The following is a 13,449-nucleotide window of genomic DNA, read 5'->3' on the forward strand; positions in this document are numbered from 1 at the left end:
AACCGCGGATATCTTGCACATCAAGAGGAGTGGTTTTGTTGTGACTGGCTCTCTTAAGGATGGGTCACTGACCGTGTTTGACTTATTGGAAGAGGGAAGAGATAGTAAAGATTAGAACCAGGATTTCACGGTTCGTCGAAGTGAGAATGTCACATAAATGCACAAGGAAAAATGGTGGTAGACGTTATGCATTGCGAAGAGCCCTGGTCACAAATTTCCAAGAATCCAATCTCCAAATAACGTCAAGTAGCACAACTTTGTCCAATACACGTCGATGATGATATTAAATTCTGGCCCATATTGAAGTGTGCGGACAGTGTTACTGTGTGAATGGGGTACCCTGGTGGCAAAAGGAGACTGGTTGAGTATGTACAGTGTACGGTAGCTTGTGGAACATAGTTGTAAATGCAGTTGCGTGCCATACTGGTTGTCTGCTTGCAGATGATGGGACCTCGGGACCTACACTACAGCTTTAAGACGTATGCGCTGTACGTGACGGAGGCCGGCGAGCTGCGTGTGACGATGACCTACGTTGACAGCGGTAGGTACAGCTGCGATGCCTCATAGTTCCCAGCGGAAACGTTTACTATTACGATGGACTCAAGAGTGCCTCCTGGACGCAATATCAATAACATCACACACAAAATTTCCTTTAAAGTAAAACGAGATTCTCTGTCAACAATAAATTGCAATGCCTAACAATACTTCGTATACTCTTCATTTCTGCCCACGAAGTCTTACCCTTTGCGATTAGTGTAGTGATCGACAACCGGGAAACTTCGTGGTCGATCAAAACTGTATGCTAGACTGAGACTCGAACCAGAAATCTTGTCTTTCGCGCTTAAGTCTAGAACCGCGCGACGGCTACGGTCGCAGGTTCGAATCCTGCCTCGGACCTGGATGTGTGTGACGTCCTTAGGTTAGTTAGGTTTAAGTAGTTCCAAGTTCTAGGGGACTAATGACCTCAGGTGTTAAGTCCCATGGTGCTCAGAGCCCTTTTTTTTGTCTTTCGCATACTGACCTGATCCACCTTACCGATCTAGAACCTCGATTGTGGCGCCACATCTAATCGAACTTTAAAACAACCTTTGAAGTGTGAAATACCTTCTGTTGTACTGTATCTGACTTCCCGCATTTTTTCATAATTTGCTTGTAGTTTTATTTATTGTACTGTCTCGCGTTTCATGTATCAACAAGTTAGTTAAAATAAAGTGTGTTGTCTCACAATGAGTGCCACATTTAATCGAACGTTAAAACAACATTTGAAACGTGAAATACCTTGTGTTGTACTGTATCTGACTTCAAGCATTTTTTCATATGTTGCTTGCAGTTTTATTTATTGTACTATCTCGCGTTTCATTTTACAACAAGTGAGTTAAAATAAAGTGTGTTGTCTCACTATGAGCAAACACTTACGGTTTTCATTGTGAATGGAGGTTTCTGTGGTGAAGCCACGGAGAACCACGGATTTCGAGAAGCACGTTATTTGTGAAGTTACAACGGTGGCTATAGCATAAGCCACCTCCTCGAAGCAGCTACTGTGCAAGTGGGACGAAGTGACAGCTACTCCTGTTACTCAAGCGCTTGCAATCGATGGACGTGTTCTTCAAAATGCGGATAATATGCTGCCCACGCACATTTTACAGGTTACTTAACCGCGTCTTCCATGCCACCTAGTAAAATCAGTTTTTCGCTGTACATGCCGCAATAACGAAATTTCATTTACGGTTTGAGCTTACCATTTGTGCTTTAACACTCAAGCTCCCTTGTTGTTGGTGGATATTATTCATGGCATACTCGCTGTTTGCAAGTACGCACACTTAGAAGACTATATTCCTTGCTGTGTTCGAAAATCAAGAGATCTACGCATTCATGAAGTATTAAAACTGAAATTAAAAAGTAAAGGAACCCTGGAAAGAAATATCTAATAAGTAAAACAATATATATTTCCCCTTTAAGTTTAATTTAAAGAATAGTGCTATGAGCCAATCGTTATCGCAGTGAGGACTATCAAGTGAACAATATTAATAAATGAAGAATTTGGCATTACAAAATAGCATACTTTTATTATCGCTGTGTACCAGCTTCTCCTGTTTGGCGTCATTTCTTCCATTCGTGTGCGTCCAGTATCCACATCTCAAAGTAATTAGCGAAGCTGTAATTACTTATCGTATGATACATGAAAAACAATCTGCCTTTAATTATCTTAACACTAACAAAGAATAGAGATATCTCTTTAGTTCGTATCAATTTTCCATTTCATTTTTTATTGTATTTTTTAGTCACGTGTTGTATAATGCATACAGCATGATATTGGACAAGTCACTGTGATTTATAATACACATTTTTAAGTTATACAATAATATTCACATTGATTTAGGGTTGATATCACTGCTGAAAATTCAGCTCTCATACATAATATTTAACACAAGTAATTCAATCAATTTTTTTTATGTAAAACTTCTGATTAATATTTCATTCATTGTTTTCACTGTATTTCGCAACAAACTTATGGTACAACAGTACTTTTATAATAAATATTTATGGACAACTGGTTTTAAATTTTGGTACGTCTTTTATTGTTTTAATGTTATTAGGTAGCTTATCGTATAGTCTGTTTCCTGTTTGCAGAGGTCCATTTTGTTTTAGTGTTGTGTCTGCATGTTGAACATGTATATCCTGCTTTCTCCTTATGTTATACAGATGGATGCTCTGGTTAGACGATACAAGATTGTTGCTTTTTCCCAAGATTATCCCAAAAAGTGTTATTATTTGTCAGATATATAAACATGGTAGTGGAAGGATCTGAAGTTTCTTAAATAAGGGCTTGCATGAGGTTCTTGAGGCAACATTTTCTATGGCTCCCCAGATTTTGTTTTGGAATATAAAACAACTTTTGCTGACAGATCCACTTCCCCAACCGATTATGCCATATCACAGTAAAGATTCCGTCTCTTTCAATGTGCAACCAGAAAGAATTTTAATCGTATAACAAATAGTATTCTATTTATTAGCAATGAATTTTGCATGTTGTATCCATCTTAGATCTGCTGGGATCCATAGCTTAAATTTTCGAGAGTTCTGGTAAAATACACTGTTTGGTGTGTGAGCATTTATTTTGCATTGTGTATAAGTGCATTGTAACTTCTTTTTCTGTATTAGTAGTTACTAAATTGTTTCCAGAAAACACTTTTTAGTCTCTTGCAGTAATTCTTCAATGCTCCTACCTTTTATTATTACATTTGTCTCATCTGCGAATTTTACGTAATTATGGCGTGGACTAGTCAGTTCCAAGTTATTTACACACAGTAGAAACAGAACTGGTCGTAGAATGGAGCCTTGTGGTACACCGTACTTAATGCTCCGCTTTTCGGAGCAGTAGCACTCTATCCTGTTCGCTTCTTGGATAGCAAGCTCACCTACTTGCTATCTATTTTGGAGATATGATTTTATCTATTCATAGGCTGAGCCCCTAATACCTACAGCTTCAAGTTTGAAAAGCAAGATGTTGTGACTGATGACATCGAATGCTTCAGAGAGGTCTATAAATGTAGCTGAGATATGTTCTTTGCTGTCTATTGCATTTAAAGCTTCATTTAGGAAGGCAAAAGTAGCAGTCTCAGTAGATTTAGATTTTTCGGAATGCGTGTTGTGTGTTTGAGAAGTAATTATTCTGCTGTAACTGATTTTTCAAAATATTTTAGGGAACATCACATCTGAAAGCGAACAGTTACAGGTGTCGCAAGTGCCTACGAGGGGAGCAAGTTTCCTCATGGTGTAGTCACAGATACTGTCAGTACCAAAAGAGAATTTGGGTTTCAGTTATTTGATTACAGCAAGTATTACCTTTTCATTGGTGGGGTATAAAAATAGATTTATTATTTACAGTATATCTAGTTTGGTTTCTGAATACACACTGTATATTTTGATTTATAAGATGGTCAGCTATCTACGTAAAGCAGGAATTAAATTTATTTGCAGTTTTTGTAGGTTATGCTAGTAAGAGGTCCATGACTAAGGAATTTATTGCTAGTGAACTCGAGCAGATGTAATTTCGATGGACTGCTCACGCGCTGTCTGCGATATGTAAGCTATAATAGAATCGCTGACCTGAGAGCAGTGTCGTCTGCAGAGAGCAGTGTCGGCTGCAGTAGGAGCTGTGTCGGTAGTAGTGGTGGTAGCTCACAGTCGGGCGGTTGGGCCGGTCATGCCTGAGTGATGTAGTATAAGGTAAAAACAACCGCGCATATCTAATTTGTTACAACTCAATTTGTATTATTGTTATATCAAGTCCCATGTAAATGTTTTAAAAATCTTTTAATAATAACCTTTTTTACAAAAATAACTTTTTGATAATCATTCATTTGTTTTTAAAGAATTTACTAATTTCTTCAATACATGGACATCCCGATTGTCGTAAAGAAAAATCAGATGTTTCTTTTCATACGTGAAAAATCTAGCGGCCAGCATTGCACTGGTCTGTGCCAAAAAAAAATCCTTATACGTGTTATACGCGTTATACGGCGACTTCATTGAGGTAAGAATTTTCAATTTATTCAGAATGATCTTTCAGGACCATGACGCAGCACTGATGACGTCCAAATATCAAATTATTGAAATGTTATGTATTCGTCACATTATTTTATTAAGAGGTTAGTCACCTCATTATTGCGAGGTTACGTAATAATATACTGCTGGGAGGCTACACTAAATGTGAATGTTTTAATTATATATATAATTTTATACATATTTTTTCTGTTGGGAGGTTACTCTTTTCGACAACTGGCCAGGATCGAATTTTTTGTGAATTTCTGAGAAGTAGTGAGTTATATATCTGGTCTTCTCTACCTAATGTTAAATTTAGTTTGTATCTGGCGCAAAGCATTTAAAAATTTGTCATTCCTTCTTTCACAGATCATCGGCAATTTATTGTTCTTTGTTGTACATTGCGATGCATGATGAGTGAAAATGCTGACTTGAATAATTTGACTGATAATACTAGCGACACTCAGTATCATAACGATAATCCTCCAATTACAGATAATCAGTGTGTACCGACCACCAGTAATGATATTAATCTAAATGATGAGCGAACAAATTGAATTAGTTCCACAGTGAATTTAACAATTCATGACGTGGCACGTTCCGATACAATGAACGTTGCCCAGTTTGACACACTTGATTTGAAAAATTTACACAGTGAACAGTCAAATGTTTCTAACGAAGATGAACAATGTACTAAAAATATTTAAGATTTATTTGATTCCAATGTAGTGACCAAGAGTGTACATCCAATTACGAAACCTTACCGTGAATCAGACAGTGACATAATGGTTACACAAAACGTGACATATGCAGATACACCACTACAAAGCACCAAAAATAGAGTCGCTAATTTTGGCATGGATCAAGTTATGGCAGTATTGCTACAACTTAAAGAAAATCTCAAACAGTCGAATCAAAAACAAGACAACAATTCTAATAAATGAAAATCACAAATAGTCGAATGAAAAACAAGACAACAATTTCAAACAACTTAATGAAGAACAAGATAACAATTGTAGACAACTTAACGAAAAACAAGGCAACAGTTACAAACAAGTTACTGAACAGATTACAGCCGTTGCCGTGCCATGCTATGTCATGATACTAAAGAACAATTACATGAGGAAATTAAGGCTATTGCTAGGAAGAGTAGTGAAGAAATTAGATCCGTTCCTAAGAATTACGTAATACACATGCAGACACAACAAAACTACTTAGGTATGAAATCAGTGCAGTTGCTAAACAATATTCAGAAAACTCAACACAGTTACGTGTCGGGTTTAAATTAATGTCAGCAGAACTTTCACGCACACCTGATGCGAAAGTAAACAAGAATTTGAACAACAGATCAGCGAAATTGACGAACGTTTTAATCGCCATCTACAAAACAATGAAACGCATTACCGCAAATTCATACAGGAACAGAACAAAGTAAAGAAACAAGTCATGAAACAACTACTACACAAAGACAGGAAGACAAGCGTAAGTTGTTTACGAAAGCAAACACGTACTTAGTCAACAACATTGCTACAGTATCAGACGAAATCAGAACTATCAAACAGTTGAACACTGAATTGCATGGTGAAATCTCCGATCTAACAACAAAAACAGACCCTGATATTCAGACTTTGGAAAATAAATACACAGTACACTTTCAGACAGTGACCAACAGACTCAAACAAGTAGAATTAATACAGGATCAAAAAAACGGCTCTGAGCACTATGGGACTTAACTTCTGAGGTCATCGGTCCCCTACAACTTAGAACTACTTAAACCTAACCAACCTAAGGACATCGCACACATCCATGCCCGAGGCAGGATTCGAACCTGAGACCGTAGTGGTCTCGCGTTCCAGACTGTAGCGCCTAGAACCGCTGGCCACTCTGGCCGGCCATCCACAACAACAGATTATCATGAATGAACCAGACATTCGATATCATCCAGAACCTAATACGTCAGGACGAAGTAACACAACAGTACAGATAGTTGAAATGCCACAGTATCCTCCTGCGAATAACAGAACGTCCGAAAGAATCTGACTAGATACAGTACAGGTTGAATCTTCCAGTAACGTAAGCGATACTTTTGATACACAGAAAATGTTATTACTTTTGACGACATACAAGACACACTTTTGCATGAAAAACCTGTTATACAAAACACCATTTCCCACACTCTTATTGAAGTAAAGATTGGATTATCCACATTTACAGCAGTAATCGATTCTGGATCACCTATGTCAGTTTTAAATGAAGAAACTTTCAACAAATGTAACAAAGAGAATACTTATCCTTCGTTACCACTAGGCAAAACTAAAGTAAAAGGAGTAGTATCTGGTGAAGGAGTAGATGTAAAATTACAGACACACTTATCATTTTGTCTTGCAGGTCATATGTTCCACTCAAATTTTTGGATTATTCCCTTATTGACAACAGATGTAATTTTTGGAACGAATTTTTAGGTACAACATGACGCAGTTATTGACTTTCAAAATTCCTATTTAATGTTAAAGGATGAAAAGGTACAACTGGCATTAGAATTTCAGCTCGCTTTATCTGCGTAGACTGTCATTCCACATTGTTCACACGTATGTACACAATTACGATACACCAGACGAAGCCGACTATGACGTTATGCAAATGATTTCTGATAAAGTAAAACAGAGCAACGCAAATACACATGGTTAACGTACTCAACTACGCAAAATTCTTTTACACCAACCTCCAGTTTTTAACAACATCCCTGGTACTATATCCGGTTTTATGTAAGAATTTCGAGTTAAACAGCATGACACGTTTAAAGCCAAACATAATCCCATTCCTTATATACACAGAGAACAAGTCAAAAAGAAATTGCAAGCTATGCTCTGCCAAGGAATTATTGAACCGGCAGTCAGTCCGTATATAAACCCGCTCCTTATTTCCTCGTACTTGATTTGCGTCATGTCAACGACATTATTATTAATGACACAGACCGCCCACAGACACTAGAACTATTTCTAAAGATATTTCATGGTACTGCTATTTATTCCACATTAGATTCAAAATCAGGATTTTGGCAAATTCAGCTCCATCCGAACTCCAGAAAGTACACAGCATTTCTCTGGTTTGGTCATTGTTATCAATTTTGCAAATTATCGTTCGGTTTAACAATTTCTTCAGCAGCATTTATTCGCGGTTTGAATACTATACTTCCGACAGAACTTAAAGACAGAATCACAACGTATGTATACGACATCCTTATCGCAGAAGCTAACTAGTCTGAACGCAGTTTGATTCTTGAACAACAGTTGCAAACTTTTCGTGCACAAGGACTCACAGTTTATCTTAGCAAATGACACTATGGCAAAACTTCTATTAATTTTCTTTGACATGTAATTTCAGCAGAAAGCATTACGCCTGACCCGGAAAAGCTTCAAGCTTCACGTGACATTACTGTTCCAACGACCAAGAAACAACTACGCAGCTTTCTGGGATTATTTAGCTTTTTGCGTAAATTTATTCATTACTCTGCTTTAGCCACCCTAAGATTATGCCAATTGACGGGTAAAAACGCTGTTTGGTCCTGGGATAGCCAAGCACAATCTGAATTTGTTAATCTGAAACATGCCTTGTTGAACGGACCACTTTTATCACATCCAGATCCTACCAGAAATTTTTCCATTGCCGCCGACGGTTCTTACACCACTTTAGGCGTACACATTTTACAGGAAATTGAAGAAGACAGTACTACAGTAATTAAAAACATCGCCTTTGCAAGTCGAATTCTGTCACCTGCTGAACGCAATTATTCTGTAACAGAACTTGAAACATTATGTGTTGTATGGGCATTTACCAGATTTAGGCATTTTCTTTATGGAAGACATACTACCGTTTATACAGATCATAGAGTTATACAGTTTTTACTTTCCGTTAAATTTACACATGACAGGTTAAGTAGACGGAAGCTTTATTTACAGGAATTTAATTTTACAGTTGTTCACATTCCCGGTATACAAAATATTGTAGAAGACGCACTACCCCGTTCTCTCAGCAACAGTCAGCAAGACACCGCAACCAACTTCTGCCAAGCAAACTTCAGCCTCATGTATATTCAACAAGTTGCATTTGAAAATTTCATTTCGTCGTCATTACGAGACATAGCACTAGAGCAGAACGAAGACAACATCTGAAAAGAAATTAAACACCTTTGGCAAGATAGGAATATTGTACCATTAGAAACCATTACACTGTACGCAATAACATTCTGTTTCGCCGCTCTCACCCTAACAGCAACAACTGGTTACTATTATGTATACCTCACGACCTTGTTACCAAATTAATTAGGTGTACTCATTTAACCTACGCACATTATGGTGCCAGTAAATGTTTTCTTACAATGAGACAGAACTGTTATTTTGGCAACATGGAGAAACTTATTCGACGAGTTTTAGCGTCGTGCAAAATCTTCCAGAAAGCTAAATCAGGCATGACTTCACATATTCCTCCGTTACATCCCATTGTACCGATTAAATTGAGACATATGGCCGCTGTAGACATTTTTGGTCCGATTCCCAGATCTATTAGAGGTTTTTGTTACATCTTTGTCGCTGTTGAACTCACTTCGAAATTTGTTACCTTCACTCCGTTACGCAAAGACACTGCTAAAACTGTTACGAAAGCATTTGTAAAACATTTTCTATTTCATGTAGGGCATGTGTTGAAAGTAATTTCCGACAATGGACCACAATTTCGATCTGCTATATGGATACGTATGTTACGAACAAGAAACATTTCTCCGATATATATATATATCCAGGTACGACGCTTCTCCGAACCCTTCTGAACGACTGATGAAAGAAATTGGTAAACTGTGTAGAATATACTCGCATAAAAGACATATTGATTGGGATACACACATATTCTCATTCCAGGATGTAATTAACTCCATACCAAATGAATCTAATATGCTATCTCCGACTGTTATACTGAAAAATGTTGAACCACCCAACAAAATTAAAGAATTAGTAACATTTCCTACATCTCCTCGACTACGCCACCATAAAATAATTGACATTGCGCTCAACAACATCAAACGTGCTGCAAGCGCCAAAGAAAGCAAAAACAGGTTTGTACAAGCCGTGAATTTCACATAGGACAGAAGGTATTAGTAAGCACACACTATTATTGCAACAGAGGAAACGGTAGATGCAGTAAATTTGAGCTTCTATACGCTGGTCCATATAGCATTTGCTGCATTCCTCACCCCAATTGTAAAAATACTTAATGATATATTGTAAGGGAACGGGTGAAGATGGCAAGCGATCGTGCACCCTCCAGGGCGGTGCACATATTTCCGTCACCGCTGATTCCGCATTGCCGGATCGCTGCCCGCGCGAGTCAGCTAGCAACGCAGAATAAAAGTGGGTCTTTCTGTCGGCCGGGCGGCTGTTGTCATCAGACACCCTGCTACGTCGTCAGACACCGGGCTTCCGCGTTGCGTTCGGGTCGGTAGGCTGCGAGGACACTGACCGCTTCTTAGCATGTATGTAACGAGTTTTTAATAAAAGTTAAAGTAAATTATTCGGCCGTGTTCAAATGCTGATCACAGGCTCGCCCTAAGATCCTCACGCCCACCCGCAATCATCCTGACCAGTCAAATACCTTATAATATCACATTAAAATGCCATTTCCTGATATTTATATGACCACCTACTGATGATGATAATACTTTTTCTTGGCAAGTGCCTAGCAAGGTAAGGTTAGCAGGTCGGTTTTCTTGTCGTTATACCTCAGACCGTGAACATTTTTAATATATGATGGTTTTCCTATCGAAAGTAGAATTTTCTCTATGCTCTATGAAATCATTAAGATACAACAAAAATCAATTGACTTTGACATTTTTGCCTTATGATATCTCAATATCTTGACTATTCTACATTTTTTGCTACTACATTATAATATTGTGTGTACATATTTGCATTTGAAAATTGTCAATGGTTTTTACCTAATACATTTTCATGTTATGCTGTATGATAAGTTATATCTCTATAAACAAGTTTTCGTTTAGTGAGTATATGATTTAAATGCAAGATATTAATCCATATTCATCATTTTCAGAAGGCAAAATCGAGTAAAATAAATAAATTAAACAACCACAGTGTTTTACTATGAAATGGAAATTTCACAATTGGAATGAACAAAAAAAAATGCAATACCTTGTGATGAAGAGTAAATGGATCAGAATTAACAAGAAAATGCTATACAAAGTCTTGACTAATTATTTTTCTTTCAGAATACGAGGTTATTGTAGGAGGTTGTGAGACAAAACTGCACATCTTAATTTTAGTAATGAAATTTGCTAGAAGTATAAAACTCTATAATATATGATATAATGAATGACAATTAATAGTTGTATGAGAAAAAATGGTAATATGATATAAATAATGAATAATAAAATGTCTATTGTTGCAGATGATAATAAATGATGATGAATAGTCGTAGGAAGAATATGGTAATATAAATAATGCGTTTGTTTTGTAGATGATGATAATGATGAATTGATATATTTTCTATTAGTTAATAGATGCTATGTAGTTATTTAAGTATATGTTGCAGTTCTTTTTGACAGTATGTAGTATGTCGCATAGCATAATGACTGAATGTTTTGCGAAAGACAGCTAGAGTACATACATATTAAGTACACATTTCATTACCTGTTAATTCGAAGTTTGCAAGTTTTCAGCATAATATACATTTGTTCTTTCAGCTCAATAATACACTTTGTATTCTTACCAGGAGAACCTTTTCATGATATTAATATGCTACAAGCACTTAGTTATTAAACCTGTTCTAGTACTTGCATTCTTTTACCCCGTTGTGTGTATCATTCATGAATCTGATGACATACACTCTACTGGTTTCATAACCTTGCTACAGCTGACTCATGACGAATGACGTTATTAATCCTTATTTCCAGCAATAAGTCAAAAGCAAATATTTTCATGCCCAAGCAATTGACTATCGATCCCAACGCAATGCATTGCTAGCACAAAAAAAAACTATTATTACCATTCCCAACTATTACCAGTATACAACCAGTTTAAGATATATTTCTAGTCCTAAATATAATGCAAATGTTTCTGATGTACTGATTCGATTATGTCTATGTATTATTGGACTAAACACCTTGAGTACTAGTTCCAAAGTCTTACATTTTAAATATGTCTTATGTCACTTGCACGATATCAAATATAATCACTAGCACCTTGATGCTACACGCAGTAACTCCTGTTTTGAATGATGACTTCTGAATAATGCATAATAAATGCTTTGGCCAACATGTACTGATAATTACTGTAATGAGATGACTTATGATGCCAATAATTACTGTAATGAGATGACTTATGATGCCAATAATTACTGTAATGAGATGACTTCTGAATAATATTCTATAATACTACATAAATGTTTTGTAACTGGCCAATGAGTGCCAAAAATTATTCAAATCAGATGATACACTAGTGTAGTTCTGAACGATGACCAGTATAACACTTAACGTCCTTCACCTTCTGACCTAATGACCAGCAATTACTGCAATATCCGTATGTCCTGTCCATCCCCATGATCATGGAGCACTATATTTGGTTTTTTCATTAATTCTACGTTGATGTAAGAGTATGGGTTCTACAAGAATGTGGTGTTGTCATCAAACTGTCCACCACTCTGACTGAAGGAGATGTCATTATGGTCCTACTATTTGGTGTACCTAATGTACTACCAAAATGGTAACATACAATATTAATACATTTCAGTGTCTTGGCTACACTGATAAATACTTCAGGGAAGAGAACTTCAGATTGTTTCACTTGGTGTTGTGCTTCTGTAGAAAGATATGGACTTTTAGTGCAGCTATGCGCAACCCACTGTGCTACAACGATGATGCTATCCTTCCCATTCCTTAGTAGACTTAGTAAGCTGAGGAGAAAGACTAATTGAGTTCTGTAACAAGTTTCAGCTAGTAATAGCGAATACCCTGTTCAAGAATCACAAGAGGAGGAGGTATACTTGGAAAAGGCCGGGAGATACGGGAAGATTTCAGTTACATTATATCATGGTCAGACAGAGATTCCGAAATCAGATACTGGATTGTAAGGCGTACCCACGAGCAGATATAGACTCAGATCACAATATAGTAGTGATGAAGACTTGGCTGAAGTTCAAGACATTAGTCAGGAAGAATCAATACGCAAAGAAGTGGGATACGGAAGTACTAAGGAATGACGAGATACGTTTGAAGTTCTCTAACGCTATAGATACAGCAATAAGGAATAGCGCAGTAGGCAGTACAGTTGATGAGAAATGGACGTCTCTAAAAAGGGCCATCACAGAAGTTGGGAAGGAAAACATAGGTACAAGGTAGCTGCGAAGAAACCATGGGTAACAGAAGAAATACTTCAGTTGATTAATGAAAGGAGGAAGTACAAACACGGGAAAATCAGGAATACAGAAATACAAGTCGCTGAGGAATGAAATAAATAGGAAGTGCAGGGAAGTTAAGACGAAAAGGCTGCAGGAAAAATGTGAAGACATCGAAAAAGATATGATTGCCGGAAGGACAGACTCAGTATACAGGAAAGTCAAAACAACCTTTGGTGACATTAAAAGCAACGGTGGTAACATTAAGAGTGCAACGGGAATTCCACTGTTAAATGCAGAGGAGAGAGCAGGTAGGTGGAAAGAATACATTGAAAGCTTCTATGAGGGTCAAGATTTGTCTGATGTGATAGAAGAAGAAACAGGAGTCGATTTAGAGGAGATAGGGGATCCAGTATTAGAATCGGTATTTAAAAGAGCTTTGGAGGACTTACGGTCAAATAAGGCAGAAGGGATAGATAACATTCCATCAGAATTTCTAAAATCATT

This window comes from Schistocerca nitens, chromosome 1 (genome assembly GCF_023898315.1).
Source record: "Schistocerca nitens isolate TAMUIC-IGC-003100 chromosome 1, iqSchNite1.1, whole genome shotgun sequence".
Taxonomy (NCBI): domain Eukaryota; kingdom Metazoa; phylum Arthropoda; class Insecta; order Orthoptera; family Acrididae; genus Schistocerca; species Schistocerca nitens.